General features: G+C 44.2%; 1 protein-coding gene and 1 long non-coding RNA gene across 7 annotated transcripts in view; both read left to right on the top strand.

The window, feature by feature from the left end:
- LRRC20 (leucine rich repeat containing 20) overlaps nt 1–25,690 on the top strand; it is a 109,967-nt gene that overhangs the window by 73,862 nt on the left and 10,415 nt on the right. The window lies entirely within an intron of this gene.
- LOC143843821 (uncharacterized) lies at nt 11,471–15,350 on the top strand. Its single transcript, XR_013233703.1, has 2 exons — nt 11,471–11,999; nt 13,193–15,350. It is a non-coding gene; the product is annotated as an uncharacterized LOC143843821 (long non-coding RNA).

The raw sequence follows: 25,690 nt of genomic DNA, 5'->3' as shown, positions 1-25,690 counted from the left end.
TTTCTAGCACAGGAATGTGGCATTTTCTCAACTAGCCCAGATTTCCCACTTCTGGAACTCAAAAAGGAATTCACACATCCTATTTGGACAACCTTTTGATCCTCCCTCAGCTTGCCAACTTGCAGGTGGTGGCTGGAGGAATTACAACTGACCTCCAGGTTACTGAGATCAGTTCCCCTGGAGAAAATGGCTGATTTAGAAAGTAGATTCTGTGGCTTTATATACCACTGGGATCCTCTTCTCCCCAAACCCCGCCCTCCTAAAATCTCCATCAATTTCCCAGCCCAGAGATGGCAAACTATCTCCTTCCTGACAGCAAATCTAGGATTTCTCTTTGCTGGCACCACCAGGGCATAAGTCAGAGGCATTTGACTAGTAATCTGTATCTCAGACCCTCTGGTTCTAAGAGAATTCCTCTCCTATTCTGAACCACTGGAGAACTTGGATAAACCTTGTCAGTTGGTGTCACAAATCTACCATAATTTGTTGATGATATGAATGAGCCTGAAACCCTTGGGCTCCCAAGCTCCCTCCCCTTTCATGTCAAGAATAAATTACAGTCATGCCTGAGATGCTAAAATGCAGTAGAATTTGACTGCTCTGATTTTTAAAAAAATTATTTCTGTGGGTTGCTTTGGCATTTCTCATAAATGGCATCTAGTCTTTCACAGCCACACATTATAAATAATTCTGAAGCAAAAAACCTAATATGACTGTGTACATCAGTTACTTTTTCATGTTTTCAAACACTGTGAATCATCTTGCAACGTGGTATGAATTTTCAGCTTCATTACTATGAGGTTTATGATGAAGAATTTTGTATTCACATTTGTAATTCCCTCCTGAGCATTTTAAATATAGGGAGATTTAAGATCTCTGTTCAAAATGTGTGTGTTTTCCCCCCTGTTTATCATTATCTACATATCTCTTAATCTGTGCTGATTTTTTTTAAAAAAATAACTAATAAATAAATCTCCATGAGCTGCTAAAATTTTCCAGTTGAAAAAATTCAGCAGTGAGTTGATTAATATAAATGTACAGGTGTAACATAAAATCAGTGTTTGTGACACTCTGCGTGGTTTTTTTTTAATTTCAATGCAAGACATTGAAATGTGTTAAAAGCTGCTTATTCAAAACCAATGCAAGATAATTGGTCCTTTTCAATGTGGGTGGTTCTCCTGAAGAATTTAGATATGAAACAGAGTTTGAACTGACCAGCAAGCGAGAAGAGAATGGGGTTCTGATATACATATAGATGTGTTTTGAAGATGGAACAAGACTGTCAATTGCTCTTATAAGTAAGGAGCCGCTATAAGCACCAATGAATTCACAGGCTCCTTTCCTCCTCCTCCTCCCCCCCTTTTTTTCTTTTTTCTTTTTGCAAAATACCCATCTTTCATTCCTTTCATTGACCAATGTCTCCTTATGATTTATTGCCCCGTAGGTTGCTTTAAACAGCCCGGTAGATCTTATCACCTGTGGCTTTTTCTGTTTCTAGCTGGTGGCGTGGAGGGGAATCACTGATTCAAAGGCTGAAGGCTTGTTCCTTCTGTACTGTGTTATCATGCTAAGAGAAGTGTTAGCCACTTCTCGCTACAGCTGGGTACAGTTTTAAGATGCCCACTGACGGTCAGCTACCATTACCAAAGTCTGGAATGCAGGTCAGCAACTGCTGTGCAAGCTGTGGCTGGTTAATACTGACATCGTTAAGGCTGGGAAACCTCTTGCTTTGTAGGGCATTGGCTAAACCCCTGGACAGATCTCATCACAGCTCTTCAGGACAATCTGTTTCTGCTCAGCTTCCCATCTGCAGCATGGAGATCTTGGTAGAAGGCTCATTGAAAAAGCACATGAAATGCTTTTGGACATTCCACTCAGTGTAGTGGTTAAGAGCAGTGGCTCCTAATCTGGCGAGCCGGGTTTGATTCCACGCTCCCCCACATGCAGCCAGCTGGGCGACCTTGGCTTGCCACAGCCTTGACCGAGCAGTGATATCAGGGCTCTCTCAGCCTCACCTCCTTCACAGGGTGTCTGTTGTGGGGAGAGGAAAGGGAAGGCGACTGTAAGCCACTTTGAGACTCCTTCCAGTAGAGAAAAGCAGCATATAAAAGCCAACTCTTCTTCATGTTATTTTGGCCCAGATAGTGGCACACTAAGCATATGTGAAAGACTTATGTCACAGAGAATGGTACACCGAGGTCAAGGGGAACCTCTGAATGGCCAGCAGTGCCACAGGGGTACATCTTGCTCCTAGTGTGACCAGTCAGGGACATTCTCTTCTCTCCCAGCCACCACCTTTGATCTGCCAGCCTATCAGCATCTTCAGAGACAGATATTGTAGGATACTGCTTATCCTTGTACTATATATACACTGAGTAATGCTATTGGGTGCAGTCTTAATCGTATTCCACTGCTTGCTTGGCCATCCTACCACTTAAGGGATAATCTTTTCTGTTTCTTCAGATATCCAGGCAGAAAGGGCAAAATTGTTTCCTTTTGGATGATGGGGATGAATTGGGGAGGGGGCACTAAGGATAACTTTAGGGCAGGGCCTGGTCACCCTGGGGCCCATGGAACTGGCCAAGTCATGGAGCTGGTTATCATGTGATATTTGTGTTGTGTCTAAGGGGACCCAGAAGACACGCTTGTCATTCTTGGAAACTGCAAATACCATCATTTACCTTGCCCAAGAATACAATTAGGGGCCCGACTCTGAAGCAAGGGGGCAAAACACCATGGTGGATATTAGACAACGCTGTTTTCCAGGGCAGTCACTTAGCGCTTCCATTTATTTTATTTAAAAGAACAGTTTTCCCTCAATGCTCCCGGCTGTCATCAGTGTTCAATTGTTTAGAAAAATAGGGCTGATTGAAGTGTTTTCTCCCTACCCCCACCCTTACCAATCCAGCCTCTCCTATTCTTCATACCTCTGCCAACACGGATTCCTAGACTGCCATCAATCGCTGCATTTAAAGCCGTTGAGAAACTGGTTCTCCAAAGAACACCTGAAGCGTCTGACGATGATTCCACTTTGATTAGACTTTTAAAAACCTTGCTCTCTTGCTGTGGTTTCCAAGAAAGATCTAGTTAACTATATGTGGAACATACCTATACAGGTGACTCAAGGCGTTTAAACTCCGCTTTATATCCTACGTTGTAGCAAAGATGAAAACAATATTTGGACCATTGCAAATAAACCACCACTGTAGAAATAGATGATTGTACTGCTTGATGGCAACGTAAAGGAGATTACACAGCAGATAAAAAGTTAGCCTGCTGAGTTGCATTCCAAAGCAGTGTTGTAGCTAGGGTTGCCAACCTCCATGGGGTGGCAGGAGGTTCCTCCCATTATTATAACTTATCTCCAGACAACAGAGATCAGTTCACTGGACAAAAATGGTCCCTTTGGAAGGTAGACTCCAACTATGGAGGGATATCCCATTGAAGTCCCCCCACTCCCCAAACCTCACCCTCCTCAGGCTTCACACTCAAAATCTCCAGGAATTTTCCAACCTGGAGCAGGCATCTCTAGTTGTGGTATCTTAAAGGCTAACAGTTAGCCTTTAAGGCTTAAAGGCTCTGCAGATACTCAGGAAGGCTAACAGATTTATTGTGGCATAAACTTCATCTGAAGCATGAAATGTCACTCTTAGCTGGCAGATGGATGGATGGATAGAGGGATGTAGGACTGGCAAATACTCCAGAACATAGAGACAGAATTCAACGAGAGCTGAACACAATGGAAAAATGGGCAAATGAGAACAAAATGCAATTTAATAAAGATAAGTGTAAAGTTCTACATCTGGGTCAGAAAAATGAAAAGCATACCTACTGGATGGGGGATACGCTTCTAGGTAACACTGTGTGTGAACGAGACCTTGGGGTACTTGTGGATTGTAAGCTAAAAATGAGCAGGCAGTGTGATGCAGCGGTAAAAAAGGCAAATGCCATTTTGGGCTGTATCAACAGGGGCATCACATCAAAATCACAAGATGTCATAGTCCCATTGTATACGGTACCGGTCAAACCACACCTGAAGTACTGTGTGCAGTTCTTCAAGAAGGACGTAGATAAAATTGAAAGGGTACAGAGGAGAGCGACGAGGATGATCTGGGGCCAAGGGACCAAGCCCTATGAAGATAGGTTGAGGGACTTGGGAATGTTCAGCCTGGAGAAGAGGAGGTTGAGAGGGGACATGATAGCCCTCTTTAAGTATTTGAAAGGTTGTCATTTGGAGGAGGGCAGGATGCTGTTTCTGTTGGCTGCAGAGGAGAGGACACGCAGTAATGGGTTTAAACTACAAGTACAACGATATAGGCTAGATATCAGGAAAAACATTTTCACAGTCAGAGTAGTTCAGCAGTGGAATAGGCTGCCTAAGGAGGTGGTGAGCAGTCTTCAAGCAAAGGTTGGATACACACTTTTCTTGGATGCTTTAGGATGCTTAGGGCTGATCCTGCGTAGAGCAGGGGGTTGGACTAGATGGCCTGTGTGGCCCCTTCCAACTCTATGATTCTATGATTCTATGATCTGTATAGATGTGTTTATATGTTCTGCCATCTGAAAGTGGCACTAATATATATGGGGGGGAACAGCTATCTAAGAGCTAGGTGTGCAGAGCACAGACACATGTTTTATCAGATACATGGAGTGTAACCCTCAAATGGCAGATGTGTGTGTACATGTATAGATAGGTTTATTTATTTCTGCCAGCTGAGAATGACAAAAATAGATAAAGAGGGAAACTGAGACAGGGGGAAACTGGAGTGATTGCAGTAGAGGCAGCATACCATAATACCAGGAATTCCAGCAATCCAGGGGAAAGGGTCACTGTGTGGCAGTGCAGAGCACAAAGAAAAGCAAGATGGGTTCCAAACAATAAACTATTGGGTCTGTTCTCGGCTTGTGATCAACTGGCAAAGAAAGAAAAATAGTGTGCAGGGAGATTGCGACAGAGTCTCACTGGGAGTTGTCTTAAACAGGTCTGCTCAGATGTAAGTGCCAGGTTACCCAGTTGGGCTTAATCCCAGGAAAGAGCCTTTAGGATTGCAGTCCTCATGTTTGAATCGATGCACAAATTAGCCTCCATTGATCTTGACTGGAGTTGTGCATGGCCAGCTTCCTCCTGAGCATAATTGTCCTTCATTTGAGTGGAGGACTCATCACCCCAGTGTGGTATAGTGGTTAAGAGCCAGCGTGGTGCAGTGGTGGATACAGCAAGTAGTGAATAGGGAAGAAGAAGAAGAAGAAGAGTTGGTTCTTATATGCCGCTTTTCCCTACCCGAAGGAGGCTCAAAGCGGCTTACAGTCGCCTTCCCATTTCTCCCCCCACAACAGACACCCTGTGGGGTGGGTGAGGCTGAGAGAGCACTGATATCACTGCTCGGGAGTGCTCGGAAAGGGAGACACTTTCTTGGTGTTTTCTGAGGGTAGGATTGTTGGTCTGCAGTAGAAGAGCTCTCTAAGGTGCCACCGGACTTGACTCTGACTCTCCTGGTGGGATCTGACCCTTGTGTTCCTGTTACACCAGAGGTCCACTGGTTATGATTGGTGGTTTCCCTCCCCTTCCCTTGAATGATAATTTCTTACCCAAACAAATTATGGATACATTGACCCCTCATGCAGTCTTTTGAGCCACAGTTCCTTCCTAGATTCTGGGGTCCAGATCCCCTTGGGGCTTCCTCATCCCTCAATTCAGGAGGGCAGAATTCTCACTCCACACACAGCCTTTTTTCAACCTTTTAACTGTGGAGGAACCCCTGAAATATTTATCAGGCTTCAAGGAATCCCAGAAGTGGTGACATGCCCTTCAGAGAAGTGGGTACAGAACTAAGATGCAGGAGCCAGCCAGTCAGTCGATGGGTCATTTACCCATGTTTCTATTATGGAAAAAGAGACTAGGCCTGTAGAGCTACAGGGGAAGTTTGCTCCAGGGATGTCTAGTGATATCAGCAGCCATCTGAACTTCTGGGAAAGGCCACTTAACCCTTGGGGAGCTCTTGCCTAACCCCAAGTTTCCCTGGAACCCTGCTTGGAATCCTTGCTCTGCAGATACTCAGGATGAGTATTCATTATTATTACATCAGACTCCTTAAATGTTAGCTCTGCCTAACGCATGTAGTGCGGCTGACTTGTCAGGGCTGTGCGTTGCAAATAGAATTGGTTGTAAGGCTTTGGTGTGATTAGGCTGTGAACCCGTTTTGCGTTTTGTATTGGGTAGAATTTCAAACAAGGCCCGGGGCGTACAATTTTAAAGGCAGTCAGAGGCAGGAGCATAAACAAGCCATGCGTTTCTCTTGCGCAAACAATTTTTTGCTATTAAAAGGATCATTGAAACCTACAGCGCCAAATTGATTCGCAGGACTCAGGAGGCTTCTTCAGAGAGGCTCATAAAGAGTTGCTTTCAATGCATGCTCTCCCAGAGCCAGATATCTGATTGTTTTTAAAACGCATGTCCTGTACTTTCTTCCGCAGAGGGACTCAAGCCTGCTCACTGAAGCTTAGCAATATAGACAAATTTCACAGACAGAACACGCTTGTGCACATCATAAAGTCCCAGTGAAGTCATTGCCAGCACCGAAAGCCTCCCCCATTCCCAGCATCAGAAGCTCTCCTTTACAACACCTCCTAAAATTAATGAGGAGGACTTTCTTCTGGGAGGGCAGTCCATGATACAGAGCTGTAGAAGAACTCCCACGACCGGCTCGAGGCTGCCGTTACCAGCTGGCATCCTAGATTAAAAGTTAAATTGTGCAGTGCATAGTTTTCACCTGGGCTGACCCAGAGAGAAAGGTAGAGAGATGGTCCTTAGATTGTGAAAGGCCCTATCGGCCAGCATTGGACCCTTGAATTGGACTCCAAACCACATTGGGAGCCAGTATAGATATTACAAAACAGGAGTGGAATATTCAGATCAGCTAGCTCCAGCTGGGAGCTGTGGCCACATTTTGCCCCAGTTGTAGTTTCCAGGTCCTATTTAAGTAGGGTTGCCAGCCTCCAGGTGGAACCTGAAGATCCACCAAGATTTGAAGTAATCTGCAGATGACAGGGCTGCATTTCCCTGGAGAAACTGGCCACTTTGTAAGGTGGTTCCTCACCCCCCCCCAAAAAAAAAAACTCTGCCCCCCCCCCGGTTCCACCCCACCCCATATATCCAAGTTTTCCCTACCCCAGAGCTGGCAACCCTATTGGGCAGTCCTATCTAGGTCGATTCCACTCGGATGGAAAAGGCCAAGAGGATAGTCATATGGAAGCTGAGTTTTAGGAGTCTGTTTTTTAGGAGTCTGTATTGATGAATGTCCGGATGTGGTTTAATGGGTTTTTTAACGGACAGTTGTAACCTGCCATGAGCCAGTTATGAGAGTGGCAGGCAATAATTTGAAATAATAAATAAATAAACAAACAAACAATGAGTATAATGTATTCAGCTAGTTGGAACCCTCCAATCTGAGGAGTGACCCACATATCAGTAACAAAGACTCTCTGGCCAAGTGGTGAAGGGCTGCTACAGACAGAGGAGGAGTCTGGAGAGCCCAGTGCATGGGATTCAGCAATAAATGTATTGTAGAAAATAATGCAGGTTATCTGGAAGTGGAATTTGCAAACAGATAGTACCACGCACCCAGTAAATATCCAATAATAAACAACTTCTAGTTACTCCCAGCCTACAAATTTGACTTTAATAGAAAGGCTGTCTTGAATCTGAATAGCATTCAAAGAGTTTCTTGATGACAAAGAGAACGTTTTTAAAAGGTTTCTTTAAATACTCACAGAAGAAAACAGGGATAAAAGTTAAGGCAAATGCTTGCTAGGAAAGCTGCAAAATATCTTTCCATTCAAAGGATTCTCCCCTTTCTGTATAATCTATTGTGCTTTAGCACAAATTACATAAATAATAGTCCTTTGCTCTAAGCTTGATAGCAAAGCAATAGGTTTTTAGTGCTGTTTGTGATTCCAGCCACAGCAGTTGATCCATTCTCTAGTTGCCTGTGAAGATTCCCCCTGAAGTCTGATTGCTTTTAATTTGGGATATGGAGGAATCAGTCGACCAAAAGAGTCCCTTTCAGTCTCTTGTCACAATTTTTGCAAACCGATGTAAACAACATTTTAGGGTACTCTGGGGATGAGTCACTGCCCATTAGCCCTTGTATCCAAACAGAATTCATATTTAGCCTGTGATATTTAATTCTCATCACACTCATTTTCATGATTTTGCTTGGTGCTTTGCAAATGCCATAATTTGACAGACAAAGAGAGAAAATGCTTTAAAATAGTGCAACGATGAAATCCTGAAAGGACATGACTAACCAGATGAGTGACATCACTGTTGCAAACAAACTTTGCTTACCAACTCCCCTGCGCATTAAAAAAAGTGGACAATTTCTTGTTTACGGTAATGTTTCCATTTCCCTCTTTCCTTCCATTAAACCCAAAGTAAGACTATTTGGGTACCCGTAGAATTGGACCCCCGGTGGTTATTTTGAGACGGGCTCCAGCAGCTGTAAATTTCATGCCTCTACCCCAAATTGCCCTTCCCCCAAGACCATGGAACAGGCAAAAAGGCAAAATTTCTTATTGACTTTTATGGCACCATAGGTATAATGGCACTGAATTGATTTGGCTGAACCCGAAGCTCCAAATCCAAACCAGTGATTCAGGTAATTTGAATTCGGCTGAATTGATTTGGTCCGAATCCGAAAAGTATGATTTTTTTCTCGTCCCTACTGCATGCTGACTTTCCATAGAGCTCAATAGAGTTATTATAATCATGTCCAAAAAGTTACGTTCATTACCACAGTTACATTCTAGAGCAGACTTTCTCAACCAGAGTTTTGTCAAACCCTGGGGTTCTTGATGTCCCTGGGTTTTCTGACTGGGTGGGAGTTAATTCATTTAAAATATATTTTTAAAATTTGTTAAACGTTTATTGTGATATTATCATATATATATCATATATATATATATATATATCATATATCATATATCATATATCATATATGTAGACCCATTTCCTCCCCCCCTAAAATGGCCAATGTTTGACCTGGAGGGGTTGAAAAGGAGAGGGGCCCTGGGTGGGTTTGTGCCCAGCTATGCTTCCAAACCATATTCTGCCCAATCACACCACTCCTGGGGTTTCTCAGAGCCTGAAGACTGTTTCAGGGGTTTCTCAATCGTAAAAAAGTTGAGAAAGGCTGTTCTGGAGAATTATTACAATGTGAATGGATGCTAAACAGGCCATGAATGGAGAATTGTTTGCTTGTCAAACCTATAAACAGGAGGAAAAAATGTTTTTTTGGAGGGGAAGAGGTTTTTTGGAGGGGAAGAGGGAAGAGGTTCATGATGATGTTAACCACTGAGTCAAGTCCAGCTCTTGGCAATTCTACGGTACAACTGCCATCACGATTTCTGATCTTGCACCGCTTCTTTTAGTTGTGTAACATTCTGGCCAGTGTCCATACTGATTGTATTTAACCACTGCGTTCTTTGTCAGCCTGGTTTCCCTTTTCCACTGATCAACAGTAGCATAATTGTTTTCTCCATTGAGTTGGATCACATGATATGGGCAAAGTAAGTGAGCCAGAGTTTCATGAGTTTGCCTACCAGTGATAGATCAGACTTTATGCACTGAAGTATTTCCTTGTTCATGACTCTTGCTGTCCATAGAACCCGCAGAATTCTTCTCCAACACCAGAGTTCAAATGAATCAATTCTTCTCTTGTCCCATTCTTTTCATCATCCCATTGTCACAACGATAATTGGCTATTGGAAATATGGTTAGTTTGCTTTCAAATTTACAACTGATTCTGTGCGTATAAATTCAAGCGGGTAGCCTTGTTGGTCTGAAGCAGCAGAACAAATTTAGAGTTGAGTGGCACCTTTAAGACCAACCAAGTTTTATTCAAGGTACTCGGGACAAAGCCCATTGCACCCAGGAATGCAATGAGCACTAGGATGCAGGTTTGCACTGTGTCCTTCCTGGGTGCTGGCCCTCCTCCTGCAGACAGCCAATCAGGTAGGGAGTGAGTTGTCTCCACTCACTTGAGTTTTATTATAGTGGGGAAAGGTGAACTTTCATGTGCATGCACACAAAAGCTCATATACCTTTAATAAAACTTTGTTGGTCTTAAAGGTGCCCCTGGACTCAAAATTTGCTGCGTGCATAGAAGTTCTATGATGAAAGGCTAAATGCTTCTGCCAATTGTCAGAAAGGGCCTCTCAAGGAGGCTTGATTATGATGGGGACACGGGAGCAAAAAGATCACAGTGTTATTCTTTTGAGCGCAAGGGGAACAGGTTTTATAATAAGAAGAAAGCATGAGTGACTTATTTCTTGAACCTTGTCAGCTTTGAGCTTCATCACTCAGTGAGACTCTACTAAGACACTACTATCTTGTTCATTTCATTCCCATGATATAGTTCTAAATTAACCCAAAGGGCCTTTGTTTGGGCTGCATGTTTCACCCAATCTCTGCTCCTCGACAAGTACGTGCAGCTATAGCAATGGAACAGACATGAATTCGTCCCTTAATTGTACTTACTGGGACTTCTGTTGCTGTGTTATCAACCTGAGCACTAGCAGAGAACATTACACATAAAAAGCCTCCAACAGAGTTATGCCTTTATTCATCGGCGCAAAAAAAAATAAAGAAACACAATGAATCTCTGATGTACAAATGTGAGAAAAGAGGACTGCTGTGAAAATTCAGTAAAGAGGCAGGTATCTTTTGTAAAAAGAGCTATTGAGTAAAGTTTTGTATAAGGAAAACCCATTGAAAGAGATTAAAGACTGAATTTCACCAGTGTAACAATGAGTTTCCTTATCCTTCTGTTATACTGTTCCTGTATAGATTATATGTTCACTGACTACTTGTGCCTTTTTACAGGAGTATAGAGTTAAATAGACATGCATGCACTCATCACTTGTGATCAGTGTAAACACAGTTTACATGCAAGTTTCTTGCACAGTAGTAACGTTCATGCAGGGAAATATGCAAAATGGCCTTTCTTTAGTTCTTCTAATTTCAGGATGACATTGTTGGTATCAACATAATTTGAAGCATTTATTTATGTATTTTACAGGATAGGGCCATAGCTCCTTCCAAGTCACCCAAACAGATTAGTAGGAAGGAACAGGTGGTAGGAAATGCCATGAAGTCATAGCTGACTTATGGTGATCTCTCAAGGTTTTCAAGGCAAGAGACAAACAGATAGTTTGCCATTGATATTCCTTGGTGGTCTCCCATCCAAATTCTGACCAGGGCTAACCCTGCTTGGATTCAAATGCTGGCAGGGGCTCCTGGGAATTGTAGTCCATGAATATCTGGAGGACCACAGGTTGACTACCCCTGCCCTAAGGATTTCCAAAGCTGGTTCTTGTTAGAACAAGAACTATGGATATTGAAACCATAACTTCCCTCCAGGGAACTCAATGGACAGCCATGGCAACTACCTTGAGCCCCCATGCTGGGAGGGCCCCCAACCAGGCATAACTCTGCCCCGCGCAACAAAGAGCAATATTGTGCTACTTCTGGCAGCAGTGGTCAGTCCCATCAGCTGTGCATGGGGCAAAGACAACCCCTGGCAGGGGTGCTCATTCTAGGGCCCTATACGAGACATTGTCAGGGGGCCCCAAACTCACTAAGCCTGCCCCCTGCTTCCTTCCATTGACTTCCCTTATCCCTAGTCCTTTTCTTTGTGTGTGGATGCTTATTTTGGTTTGAAACCTGACGACAGGGTTTCGTTGTTTAAATAGAGCAAATGCTAAGGGTAAATAATGCTAATGTGTGTTATGCAGGATTTGATCTATAGTCACGCAGTTAATAAATTTTACCTCCAGACCTTTTCACTGGATGGTTCAACAACTGATCATCTCTCAACGGGCTATTCCGAAACATTGTTTGTGATCTGAAAGCAGTTCTGTTGATAGCGTTTGACCTGTGATGGTTCACTCACATGGGAAAATCAAGGACAGTGCAGCAGACACAGGTGATGAACAGCCAGGTGTGAATCAGCCAATACTCTCTTCAATGCACTGCCATTTTCCATCGTCATCCTGTTTAGATCTCAGTTGTATTAGGAACCTTAAGGGAGTTGTGCAAAAGATGCCTTCATGTGAGCAGAAGGAGACAGCTTTGCACAGCTCACTAGAAACTTGTGCAGGGAAAGTCACACTAAATCCAAAGACACACTAACACTTCTGCTTGCGGGGCATGCACATCCCATACAAGGTTGCAGAGTATCTGATTCTTGAGGTCCAAATCTACATCTCGAAGACATCAAAGCTCTGCCTACAATATACAAACTCTTTTCATTTATACCTCCTTTCTCGCATAATTCTGCTTTCAAAAATTATGGATATATATTTTTTTGTTTTCGAAGAGAGATACGGGGAAGGAGATTAGTCATGGGAGAAGATGAATAGGGAACTGCTCTGGAAAGCCTCAGAATGCAAATTCCACAAAGATACAGCAGTCCCTGCTTGCAAAGCAATCTGTCTTCCATACAGCCTTGGGAAGCATGGGAAGAAGGATATTTTTACAAACTAAAACAGTGTTTTAGAGGAATTGGGCACTCTGCTAGGAGGTGTCAGAAACTTTTCTGGAACACTGTCATCACTAGTACAAAGTCTGAGTTCAGGGGCACCTTTAAGACCAACAAAGCTTTATTCAGAATATATAAGCTTTCATGTACCAAACCCTTTTATCTTCTGATAAAAGGGTTGTTGTTTTTTATCCCAGTGGCCCCGGTAGGTTCTCTAGCACCTTCCTCAGAGTAGCATTCGACTTGTCCTCTTAACAGAGAATTCATTCTTATAACTGAGATTTTCCTTCTCCTGATCTGGGAGGTTCTTGCCAGAGATTTATGCTTGTTTTGATTCTTTGCAGAAACAGAATGAGTTAAATAACTTACTTTTCTCGAAAGGCAATCGGTTCTACTTATCACGGTTGGTAAACTGACAGGGCTATCATTTATCCCCTACTAGGTGAACGAAGGCTTGTAAGGCTGACTTTGGCACATGCTGTGAGGTGTGTTACAAAAGGGCATCATCAATTTACTCTGAGCTCATTTCTACCCTTGAAGATTAACTGAAATGCAAGCAGAGGCAGTTCGGCTGTAAGGGAAAAAAATCAATTTACAGTCTGACTGCAAATTCACAAGGTCTTATTTCTTTGCTTTGCTGTTGTCATTACTAGATGTTCCCAAGACTTAATGAATGAAATTCTGACTTCAAGTGATACATAGAAGGAACTTGCTGGCACATCTTTATTGGTTTATGCTGGGTGAGTTCTACTACTGCATCCATTAATCTGGGGAGGACCCAATACACACGGTGCAGCCACCTCCGGAGCAGTGTGCTAATTTTATTTAAAGATTTCATTTGTGTACAGCCCTTTCCTCGAGACTTTAAATGTTTTTCATGCTGCACATTGATTTTCTTCCTGCTTCTGCTTTGTGTTGCTAGCATTCATCTTGGAATTAATCTCCTCCCTTGATCAGGGTAGGTCCCAAAATAAATCATAGAATCCTAGAATTGGAAGGGGCCATACAGGCCATCTAGTCCATCCTCCTGCTCAGTGCAGGATCAGCCCAAAGCATCCAGGATAAGTATCTGTCCAGCCACTGCTTGAAGACTGCCAGTGACGGGAAGCTCACCACCTCCTTATGCAACTGATTCTACTGCTGAACTACTCTGCCGGTGGAAAAAATATTCCTGATGGGTAACTGGTACTGTTCTACATGTAGTTTAAAGCCATTACTGCGAGTCCTGTCCTCTGCTGTCAACAGGAATTGCTCCCTGCCCTCCTCCAAGTGACAGCCTCTCAGATACTTATAGAGAGCCGAGATGTCTCTTCTCAACTTCCTCTTCTTCGGGCTGAACATTCCATTCAGCCTTCCCTCATAGGGCTTGGCCCCCTGGTCCCGGATCATTCTTGCTGCTCTCCCTCTGAACCCTCTCAATTTTGTTCACGTCCTTTTTAAATTGAGGCTTCCAGAACAGTACACAGTACACAGTACTCCAGTTGCAGTCTGACCAATGCGGTAGACAGCGGGACTATGACATCTTGCGATTTCATTGTAATGCCTCTGTTGATACAGTCCAAGACTGCATTTGCCTTCTTTACCGCCACATTACACTGTCTGCTCATAAATAAATAAAATCCAATGGGTAAAATCCAATCGGTATCGGTAAGCCCTCAATTCATGAAATAGCATATGGCCATCATCATGTTAAAACGGTTCCTGTCCCTGCGTGCTAGCCCATATATGTGGCATGCCCATAGTAGTGGAGCACCAGTCTCTGCAAAAGATCTGTAGTGTAAACACTGCATTGAGAAAGAACTGTAGAAACCTGGCATCGGCTGCATGGATCTCTTCACTTTTTCACCAGGAGGACTCTGTCGGTCCTAAATCATAAATAAAAAGCAGAGATTTCATAAGACGTGGCCATCACCTTAAACATCTGAGAATAGCTGTATGGAATCTGTGGCTTTTTCATTTTATTTGTTTAATTTATATATACCCCATTTTTCTCCCCAGTGAGGCGTCTAAAAACAAAGCCGGTCTTCTCAAAGGATGAGGATTTTTTGATCAGGCTGTTTGCTTTAATTTTGTATTCTCAGAGGATTCGGATTAGTAATTTCACAGGTCATGTCACTGGTAGAGCATCCTCTGCAGGGATAGAGCAGCAACCAGGACTCTGATTTGTCATTTAACACCACCCAAAAAAGACAAATCAAGCCTGAACTCTCCCTTCCAGCTGGTCTGAGACTAGATCGTACCTTGGTCACATTATGAGAAGACAGTTGTCACTGGAAAAGAGAACAATGCCGTGGGAAGTTGAAGGCGGCAGGAGAAGAGGCATCCAACGTGAGATGAGTTGATTCATTGAAGGAAGCCACTGCTTGCCGTTTGCAAGACCTGAACCAGGCTGTTATCAGTTGGACATGTTGGGGGTCACAGAAGCACCATGCTCTGGGGGTGACTTGATAGCGCAGGACGTGTACACATGGTTAGTACCAGCCATGATTTGAAAATCCACTGTAAATCCTGTTTTCTGGTTCTGATTTGCTAACAGATTGCATACCGTAGTTTGTCACTTTGGACCTTCCAGCAGACTTCAGTTGCATCTTCTTAACAATATTTGACCTGGAATATAAACTGAGCCAGGATCCTGCAAGCTTCTTGATGTTCTTGATGAGAATGCGGTCTGTTGCTAATTGCGACAGGTTTGATAATGAGCAGAAATCACTGTCAAACAGCAGTTAGCAGGCAAGGGCCATGCATGGTTTCTGTTGTCGACCAAGGAGAAATTTGAAGCATCAATTAACACTGTCATTGACTTACAATTTTTTTAAAAAAATAAAAAGAGGTGCGAGGGAGTTCTATATTAGTGTGAAATAGGCTTGCCAGATCCTTCCTGTGCACCGGCAAGTGATGGGAGGGAGGGGGGGGTAGGGCTTATATCTAGCCCCTAAAAACCTTGCCGCAGTGAGCCATGCAACAGTCAGCTGCAGTCAGGTTCAAGGTTTTGGGACTGTCCCTTAAGGCCCTATGCAGTCTGGGCCCAATACGTTCCCTAGAGAGAATGATGTTCTCTGAACACCAATTTGCTGGTTATCCCCGGCCCCAAAGATGTTTCCCTGGTCCCAACCAGAGCCAACCTGGTGGAATGAGTTGTCAGCTGAGATCCAGGCCCTGGTGGTGTGTCAAGAGTTCCACAGGGCCTGTGGCTGAGACCAGGGCTGTTTGAAGCTTCAAGGTTCTTCATCCGCCTCCTCTTTCTTAGCTCCCCCCTCACCTATTTATTATTTATGGGGTACATAGAGCTCACTGTTTTCTCCAGGGGAACTGAGCTCTGTAGTCTAGAGATAAACTGTAATTCCTAATTCCTGCCTGGAGGCTGGCAGCCCTAGTGTGAAAAGTGGAGAAAGACTCTTGATTCATTCCTCATTTAAATCCAACCTTTTAACCTGGGAAAGATGCTTATGGAATTTTCTTTATGTGAAATAAACCTTTGGTGGATGATTGGTGATTTGGGGAGTTTGGCATATCTTAATTTTCAGAAAGAACTTGAGGGATCGCCTATCGCCCTATGTCCCCCGTAGGGCCTTGCGCTCTGGGGGAGAAAATCTACTGGTCGTTCCCGGCCCTAGAGAAGCGCGCCTAGCCTCAACCAGGGCCAGGGCCTTTTTTGTCCTGGCCCCTACCTGGTGGAATGAGCTCCCGGGTGAGCTGCAGGCCCTGAGGGATTTCTCAGCTTTCCGCAGGGCCTGTAAAACAGAGTTCTTCCACCAGGTTTATAGTTGAGGCTGGGGTCGTGAGGTAGAACGTTGTCCCCCCTGGGGGGTCCGAAGCACATCACCTCTTCCCTTCTCTATCGCCTTTGTAGGTGGGCTTGAAATGGGATTGTGGCTGCCATGTTGGACATTTTTAATGTCTTTTAATGGGGTTTTAACTGAGGTTTTAAGACTGCTGTTACCCACCACGGGCCTATCCAGGGAGTGGTGGGAAATAAATCAAATCATCATCATCATCATCATCATCATCATCATCATCATCATCATCATAACAATAACAACAACAACAATAATAATAATAGAAAGCAATAGCTCTCTAGCAATTTATTTAAGTAACAGCAGTATGTAAGATAATGAGTGCAAATTAGAGTTTGCAGATCAAAGGCTTTTTTCTAATTTAAGACTAGAAAATATCAGCATTTAAATCTGTCAAGCTTAAAGTGGATTAAATGTCTTTACGGGTATTGGGGGGGGGAATAGATTAATGTGTATACTTCATAGTCTATCACTTTCACTTATTTGCTGTTCATGCCCAACTTGAGGGAGGAAGGATTTGCACCTTTTGTAAATATAACAGCCTTGGCCATAGCTGGTGGTTTTTTGTACCCTGACTATCACTAGTAGTTAAGGAGTAGTTTAGGTGTCTAGATGACAAATGTCTGTTGCAGCTGAGAATATTGAGGCTCTTTCCGCTCTCGGAAAATAAAGTGTAAGAGACAGGAGGCGGTTTAACTGGAGTTAGACATGCAGACTTCACTCCCTCCCAGGTACAGAATCCATGAGAGATATCACTCATGCTTGAGAGGGGAGGAGGGGGAGAAACGAAGCAGCTGGTTCCCTAATTGTCGCTGAGCCAATTAAGGCTGCAGACCAACTCCAGATCTCCCATGGAGCCCTAAGTATCCACAGACCCCTGGTTGGGGATTCCTGCTCTAGTCCCTTTCATTGGAGATGCAAAAATGGTGGATGTTGGAGGACAGTGTCCTCTTAGTCGATCCCAACAGGTGCCAACCTGTAGGGTCTTCAAGGCAAGAGACGTTCCAAAGTGGCTTGCTTGTTTGTTTAGTGGTTGTCCATGGCCTACTTCTGAGTCATGGCCCTGGCCTTCCTTGGTGGTCTCCCATCCAGATACTATTCAGGGCTGACCTTGCTTAGCTGCTGAAATGAGATGGGGCTAGCCTTGACCATCTAGGTCGAGTTGCAAAAAGAGCTAACTAGCAGGTGCGGGGAGGGAGGGAGGAAGGAAGGAAGGTACGAGAGAGGGACTGAAAGTGGGCAGAGAGGGAAGGGGCCTGGCTGGGGAACCCCTGGAGATTTGAGGGTGGAGCCTGAGAAGAGAGGTTTGGGGCATAATGCCATAGAACCCACCTCTTTAAGGAGCCATTTTCTCAAGGGGAGCTGTTCTGGAGAGTAGTGGTAATAGTAGAAGACCTCCAGTCACTGCCTGGTGGTTAGCAACCTTGGCCTGGACACTTTCTAACCAGGGACCCCCCAAACCTGGCACTGGCCAAGTTAGGTAGCATTCTTCCTAGAAAGATCATGCCAAAACTAACTTGGATAAATAATGTACTGTGGATAAGGAAAGCCTGGGAAATGGATGCTGTTATGAAGATTCCTCCCCTCCCCAAACTTCTCCTGGAGTTAGGCAGCCAAGGCAGAGAGAAGTGGCATGGATGCAACCCAGAAATTGAATGTGCCATGGAAACGAAGCTGTTGGTTCCTCACTTCCCCAAGTGGTGAGAAGAAATTCATATGACAGCATTTGCAGGGATTTGGCCACCTTTGGCGAAGAAAGCAGTCAACACTTCTGATACCCTCATCATACGTCGTTTATTTACCAAAGTCTAAGCAGAGCTATTGGGAAGCCAGCAGGCTCTTACCAATCAAGAGGTCTTCTCTCCCAGAAGGCTGAACCATCTGTTTCAACCAAGTTCAGTATGAAATTAGTCACTGCATTTCTGTACATTCATGCTCCGAAGCAATTGCTTTTCACATGAGCAGTCTGCCGACCACTAGCTCCCACTGCAAGGGAATCTCAGCGGACCCTCTCTGAACATTTAGAAGCAATCAGCTTTACAGGAGATGGCTTGTCAACAGCCAGTTGTCACATGCTTCACTCACTTTAACCTGAAGAAAGCTGCAGTTTGTGAGAGGCTATCTGTTGGTCTGGAGTAGCAGAAGGAAGTTTGGAGTCCAGTGACGCCCTTAAAACCCAAAAAGTTTTATTGAGGGTATTGGCTTTTGTGCTCATGCACATGTCGTCAAATACAGTGAAACAGAATTTCCTCAACCCTTTCGTATAGGTAGAGCTTGGGACTGGCGGAGTTAATTGCCAGGGGGAATCAATTGCCATGAAGGGTTAGTTGAGTGCCTAAGAAAATGGGTGATTATATCTGAGATAGGACTAAGGCAGATAAAACCTGTGAAGGCAGTAAATTAGCATGCAGATAAATGGTAGTACCCCATGATGAAACATAGGCCCAGCGTGAAGCACATCTCTGCTCACATTTGAAAGAAAACCATGCTTGTGACACAGTTGCGCTGTGCCGCATTGTAGATGGAACTTGCTGCTGAACATGGCAGGGGTTAAATGGGCAGCTATAGCTCCAGTTACCCTGGGGAGAGGCTCCATCCATCTTGCATGACAACAAGGAGACAACAATTGGTACAGCCTTGGTGTGAGTTTTGTGTTATCTAGGACACTTGATTCTTTGTCGACCTATCATAAGTGATGTTGGCCGTATTACCTGCGAGGCTGGGCCATAAACTTTTAACCCCCTGAATAGTAGAGTTGGGCTAGGGCAGGTGACCTAACCTTCCCTTCTTTTTTGTTGGGTTGCTACTGTCTGCCTTCCTGGTTTCATCATGTTCCTCTTTACACGATTTTTATTCATTTTTAATTCATAGTTTGATTCATATACTGCCCCTCTCAGACTGGCTGTAGGATAGGTATATCAGTAGCTGCAAGCCATGATGATTACAGGGAATTTCCACATTCAGAAATGGTAAGCCAGAAGGCAATATGAGGGGAAGGCTTCGGCCTCTATGCCCTGTTGTTGGGCCTCCAGAGGAAGTGGTTAAGGCTCACAGCATCCGGGTGGGGGGTGGATATCTCCTGGGATTAAAATGGATCTTCAGACTCGACAGATTGCTTTTTAATTTTTTTTAATTTATGAAAAACATCTATTCGACTTCTTCTGGAGGTGACTGCTTTGGTATGTGGACTGTATGGCCTACTGACTTCCCTTCTCTCCTTAAATCCCACCTTCCTAGGCTTCACCCTCAACTTTCCAGGTATTTCTGAATCTATAGTTGATGGCCCTAGAAGTGGTTTGCCACTGGGTGAAACAGGATAGTGGACTAGATGGGCCACAGGTTTGATCCAGCAGGGCTCTTCTTATCTTCTTAGGTTATGTTGTTGAAATTCCATTTGAAGTGGAAACCTCTCATGTTTGGGGGACCTTACAAACCACGCTATCCATGTTTTCTGAAAGTAAATCCCCTTGCACTGAATGGGATTCACTTCTAAATGAATCTGTAGGGCTGCAGATCTAATCCACCAAGAAGTCGTTTTCAATATTTCTTTGGACACCCTTCCTTTTTTTGTGGGGGGGGGGGGGAGCATGGGGGAGACATAAAGTTACACAGAGATACACACATTGTGTTTATTTCAGCAGAATTATTAATTCTTGTTTAGGAGTGCTTATATGGCCAAATGAGAATCATAGTAATAATGGATAACATAATGGGTTTTCACACCTAACAAGGATCTAATTACTACAGCCTGGAAGATTTGGCAGTGGCAATTAACTCTTGGGGAGGCGGGATAGTTGTTATTTCCTGTCAGGCCAGGAATTCGTGTCATTATTATAACACGAACAAAAAAACCCCTCACCCGTCTTTAATTGCGAATAATGAGGTGGTTGTTTTTTTTTTCTCATGTACTTTCCCATCTTAATGCCACAAGTCTACCCCTTGTGAAAATTGTACTATAATTAGCAGGGCAAGACTGTAACATTAGAGAATGGTATGGTTTTTTTTTTTCAGAGTTTATTAATTTTGTATTGATTTTTTTATCAGACAGCGCAGTGATACAGATAATTCTCCCCCCCCCCCCCCCGAAGCAAAGCCCATGCATCATTTAGTACAGGAGATCAAAGCGGATTAGTTGCTTGAGCAACCTCATTTAAATCCCAGAAGGGCTGCCATTAGATTTTCAGCTAATCGGTATTTGTTTTTGGCCAAGTAGCTCAGTGGTAGAACGCTGGTTTTGCACGGAGAAGGTTCAGTCTAGCTTCTCCAGGCAAAAGGCTCAGCTAGAAAGCGACATGAAAGACGTCTGCCTGAAACCCTGGAGAATTGCTGCCCATCAGAGTAGACAGTATTAATCCTGGCAGACACTCTGGTCTGACTCAGGATAAGGCAGTTTCATGAGCTCAAGTGAGCAATATACTGCATTCCAAAATGTAATAATAATATCTGGGGGAGGGGACTTGAAGGGGGCACAGAATGAAATAGTCAAAGGAGCTTTACAACAGCATGCTAAACAGAGCGGCATCCTTTCCGATGGAGTCGCGAGTGTAGAAGAGTATGACTAGGATGAAGTGTAAATCTCCCTGTATGATGGAAGCTAGTCTTGGAAGCTGAGCCCAGTCAGTACATAGAAGAGAGACCACCTGAAGACGGCAACAGCAAACCACCTCTGCTTCTCACTTGCCTTGAAAGCCCCTTGCTGAGGTCACCATGAGTTGGCTGCCATTTGACAGTACTTACCTGTGTGTGTAAAACTCACATGGCTGTTTCACTGAAGTCAGTGGATGTAGAAAGGTGTAGCTCTACCGTTGGAGGCTTGGAGCTCTCCAACAGGGTATTCCTGATGACAGGAGTAAGAGCAGAAAATGAATCCTCACTGATGTTTATTGCATAGACGGTGGACACTGCACCAATACAAGGCGCTTCAGCCTACAGAATCAGACATCTACTAGAACATGGACTGATTTTAATGAACGTTTCTGCTTTTTAGGATTATAGGGGAAAGTTTGAAAGCTCAATGGGCAAAATATCTTTGTTGGCTATCTCTTGTTAAAAGGTCAGACAGTATTTTCAGGGGCCTTCGTCATTTTTAGAAGGAACATAATCCCTAGTTGGCTCGAGTGGCAAATCTCTTGCTAGTTCTGAAGCTCTCTTTCCACCCCCCACCCCCTCGGAGGTCTCAAAGTGCCCAGAATGTTCCCTCCGAAATCCCGGCCACCAGGCAGCTGCAGGGAGGAAGCAAAGCCGCTGCCTTTGTGAGGCCAAGTTTTGATTGCAGGTTCCTGCCATACAGAGTGTGTCCCGAAGGTACTATGGGATGTAATTTAGATTCCCTTCATTATGAGCAGTTTAGTTCTCTTTGGCCAGCAGTTTGTCAGCCTGAGGCAAGCGTGTCACTCGTTCTGGCCAAGTTTAGGGGGAGCCAATGCTACAGCCTGGGAAGGCCTGAAGAGAAGATTGCCTGGCAAATGTCTTTCTGCCAAGCAGGTGCAGATAGTGAGGATGTGCAGATCCCCCCAGGGGTCCCCTGTGCAGGCCGTGGGCCCGTGTCACAGTGAACAGTGAATCATTGCCAAATGACAGACCAATTTGTGACTCAAGATTATAGCTTTGGTATACCCAGTGGGAAAGGGGCTAGGCACAATCAGAACTGTGTTCTGACCCATTTCTCTCTATTGTCAAGAAAAACAGCCTTGGGAGGAACTCTCTGGGACAGAATTATTTATTTACCTCATAACATTTTTGCTTGGGTGCTTACTTTGTTTATACCCCTGCCTTCTGCCCCAGTGGGGACCCCAAGTGGCTTATGCTGTTCTCCTCTCCTCTGTTTCGGCCGCACAACAGTCCTCTGAGGTAGGTTAGGCTGACTGTGTGTGACTGGCCCATGGTCACCCAGTAGGCATCTGTGTTAGTGTGGGGGATGGACTTGGGTCTCTTAGATTGGCATTGGTGCCTGAACATCTTGATGCTGAAGGCCTTGCAAGGCCTTCCTGTTTTAAGGAGGGCCATGGTTTTTTTTTGGGGGGGGGTTGCCATCTGTCAGGATTTCTTGTGTATTGTAGTAATTGGAGGTTTTAATGGGTTTTATTGGATTTTATTGTATGGGTTTTCCTTTTGTGTGACCTGCTGCAAGCCGATTTTCGAGAATGGCAGGCTATAAATCCAATAAATATAAATAAATTGTAGTCTGACACTGTAATGCATGGGGTGGAGAGTAACCATTTTCCATGCCCCCGCTGGCCACTATGTCTTGATGTATGCCTTCCATAGATTTCTGTGCTGTGTTTTGAATTTTGCAGGTATACAGGAACCTGCTTTACATGGGGCAGTTTTCTGGGCAGATGAGGGTTAGGCAAGGAACAAGCTAAACACCTTGTAACCCCAAGCCACTTTGCCTTAAGGAGGTCCTTGACCTGCTTTTTTAAAATTAAAAGCATGTTTGTAGGCAATCTTTGATTCCTGAATACTCACTTTGGTACATATAAGAAAACAGAAATCAAATGGCAACTGAAAGGCTCACAGAGTTTATTGCAGAAGTGAATACAGTATCTGAATAAACTTGCTCTTGATTCATGGAAGCTTACAGTGGAATAAACTTCGTTATACTCTAAGTTGCAACTTGACTTCTGTTTTATTTTGCTGCAGTAGAGCTTTGTGGGATCTTTTTGTGTACGCATGTGGCTGCCTTTTATGGAAGCCAGCCATTTATCTATCTAGGTCAGTATTGTCTTTTCTGACAGGCCGTATCTTGGATAGAGGTATTTCACAACACCGACTATCTGATCCTTTCAGCTGAAGATATTGGGGATTCAACCTGGGACTTTCTGCATGCCAAACAGATGCCATGCCACTGAGTCACAGTGGTCCCATCTAGTGCCCCATAATGTGGCCCACCAGTTACCCTAGGGCCAGCAAGCCCTCCCTTGATGTTGCCTCCCAGCCCTGATATTCAGTGGTTTGCTGCCTCTAACTTTGGACTTTCCTTATAGTCATCATTGAGGGCCTGTCCTCCATGTTTAGCTGTGGGCCTATCTAACCGCATTTTTAAATCATCTGGAAGACAGAGTAGAGAGCATTTCCTAGTATAGCCCCTCCTGCTCTTTGCTCAGCACTGCCTCTAAGGTCAGTAGTTTTACGGCAGGAGTGGGTAGTTTGAAGCAGGCTGTCCTGACAATGCATCCTAATACCTCTGTGAAATCAAAAGCAGCTGATCTGTTTACGTTTTGTATAGACTTAAGGAAGAAAAAGCTTGTGAAGTGGAGACAGTAAGAGCCCTTGAAGTGACTCAAAGAGATTCTGGACTCAGAACTCTTTGTCGTTTGTTCTCGGAAGCCCTGCATAAAGTCAAATAGGAAATATAGACCTCTTTACTGCTAGGAAATTCATCATTTCACCTGCTACTTATGCCATCCACCACATCTCAAACAGTTCCGCAGGGCCTGCAAAAAGGAGCTCTTCCGCCAGGCATTTGGTTGAGACCAGACCCAATCAACAGCGACTGGAAGGCCCCTGCTCCCCCCCTGCCCCCCCTCAGAATTCCACCAACATGCTCTGGACCTGTTTGTATTGTTGCACTGTTGTATTGTCTATATTATTTATACTGTTACATTGGTATACGGTTACAACCATGAGTTATTATTGTAAAGTTATTCAAGTGTTTATAGATTGTTTTATGTATTGTTGTTTGTTCTTATGTAAACTGCGCTGAGCCCTCGGGGAGGATGGTATATAAATATAATAAATAAATAAATCTAGGGCATTTTTGCACAAAAAAATAGCGTTACTCAAGCGAAATGGCACAGCACTAAAAATTATCTTGCCTCCGGCCATTCCTCACCTTTTGGCTCTCTTGCTTTCGTCTTCCGCCTTCTTGCGCTTCTTACACTCCACAAGCGCTGCTTGAAATAGCGGAAGAGAGCAACGCACTTTACACGTGACTCTCTTCCGCCTGGCAAACAAACCAGGCAGCCAGTCTCTTTCTGCAATGTTTTAAAGGGCCCGTGATGCCCGCTAATTTTTTTTATAAAGTAAAACTTCTCCATTAAAAGCCTATTCATCTGATCATAGTGCTTTTTATAATGCCATCTCTTATGGAATCACAAGTCTGGAATCTTTAAAAAATTAATCTCGTTCCTGATTATGGGGGAGGGGGGGCTTTAGAGAGGCATGCTTTGTGTGACAACTTTGGGGAAAATTCTTTATGGCTTTGCCTGCACGATTGAACACCTATTCGTTGCTTCAGGCAGTTTGCTGTAAAAAAACGACAACACCCCATCCCCGGGAGAAGGGAAAGGGAGGCGGGTGCAAGGGCGGGACATTGTGGAGATAGTGCTTCTTCGCCTCCATACATTTCTTTAGCATGCGGCTTGCTAGTTGCTCTTCTGTAGCTCGCGCTACAGAGGCTGAGGAATCCACTTTATGTTATTCCCCAACTACCACTTTAAAATGGCAGATGTTGCTTGAGGTTTGCTGGATGGACATGGGTGGTTGGCGACATTGTGCAAGACGCCAAAATTACGGCCTCTTCATAAGGTAAGCATTTCAGTATTTATCGAGTATTTCATGTATTTATCGAGTGCGGAATGGCCCCTAGATTTTTATCTACATGGCATTGGGATGCCACCTGATTGGCATGAGTCATAATATAAATCCAAACTGAGGCCTTGAGAAAGCATTTATGGATTTCTCTCTGCAGAGATAATCCTTAGCCTCCTCCCGTCTAATTTCCTGCTAAGGCACTGCAGGAGCACTATAGACTCCACTGAGCTTTGTCCCTGAATATGCAAGCTTGTACTTTGAAGGTGGAATAAAAGACCCCTAAAGGCCGTCATCTCTCCCTTCTCATATCTTTGCTTTCTTTGAATTCTTTATTTTGGGGTGGGGGGAATGATCAAAGCCAATAGACAAGATGGCATTTCACTGAGCTATTTCAGCTCTTGGGAGATTTTCAAATTCAAGGAGCTAATGGACGCTCATTTCAGAATGGCCTTGCACTATTAATGCCTGGCTATGGGGCAGTAAAGAGCCTCTTGTGGCGCAGAGTGGTAAGGCAGCCGCCTGAAAGCTTTACCCATGAGGTTGGAAGTTCAATCCCAGCAGCCGGCTCAAGGTTGACTCAGCCTTCCATCCTTCCGAGGTCGGTAAAATGAGTACCCAGCTTGCTGGGGGGTAAACGGTAATGACTGGGGAAGGCACTGGCAAACCACCCCGTATTGAGTCTGCCAAGAAAACGCTAGAGGGCGTCACCCCAAGGGTCAGACATGACTCGGTGCTTGCACAGGGGATACCTTTACCTTTATGGGGCAGTAACAGCCTTAGAAACGTTTGCCATTAAAGAGAAAAGGCAAAAGTAGTTAATTT

Source organism: Paroedura picta, chromosome 8, assembly GCF_049243985.1.
Source record: "Paroedura picta isolate Pp20150507F chromosome 8, Ppicta_v3.0, whole genome shotgun sequence".
In the NCBI taxonomy this organism is placed as follows: Eukaryota; Metazoa; Chordata; class Lepidosauria; order Squamata; family Gekkonidae; genus Paroedura; species Paroedura picta.
This window is presented reverse-complemented; position numbering and strand designations above follow the sequence as displayed.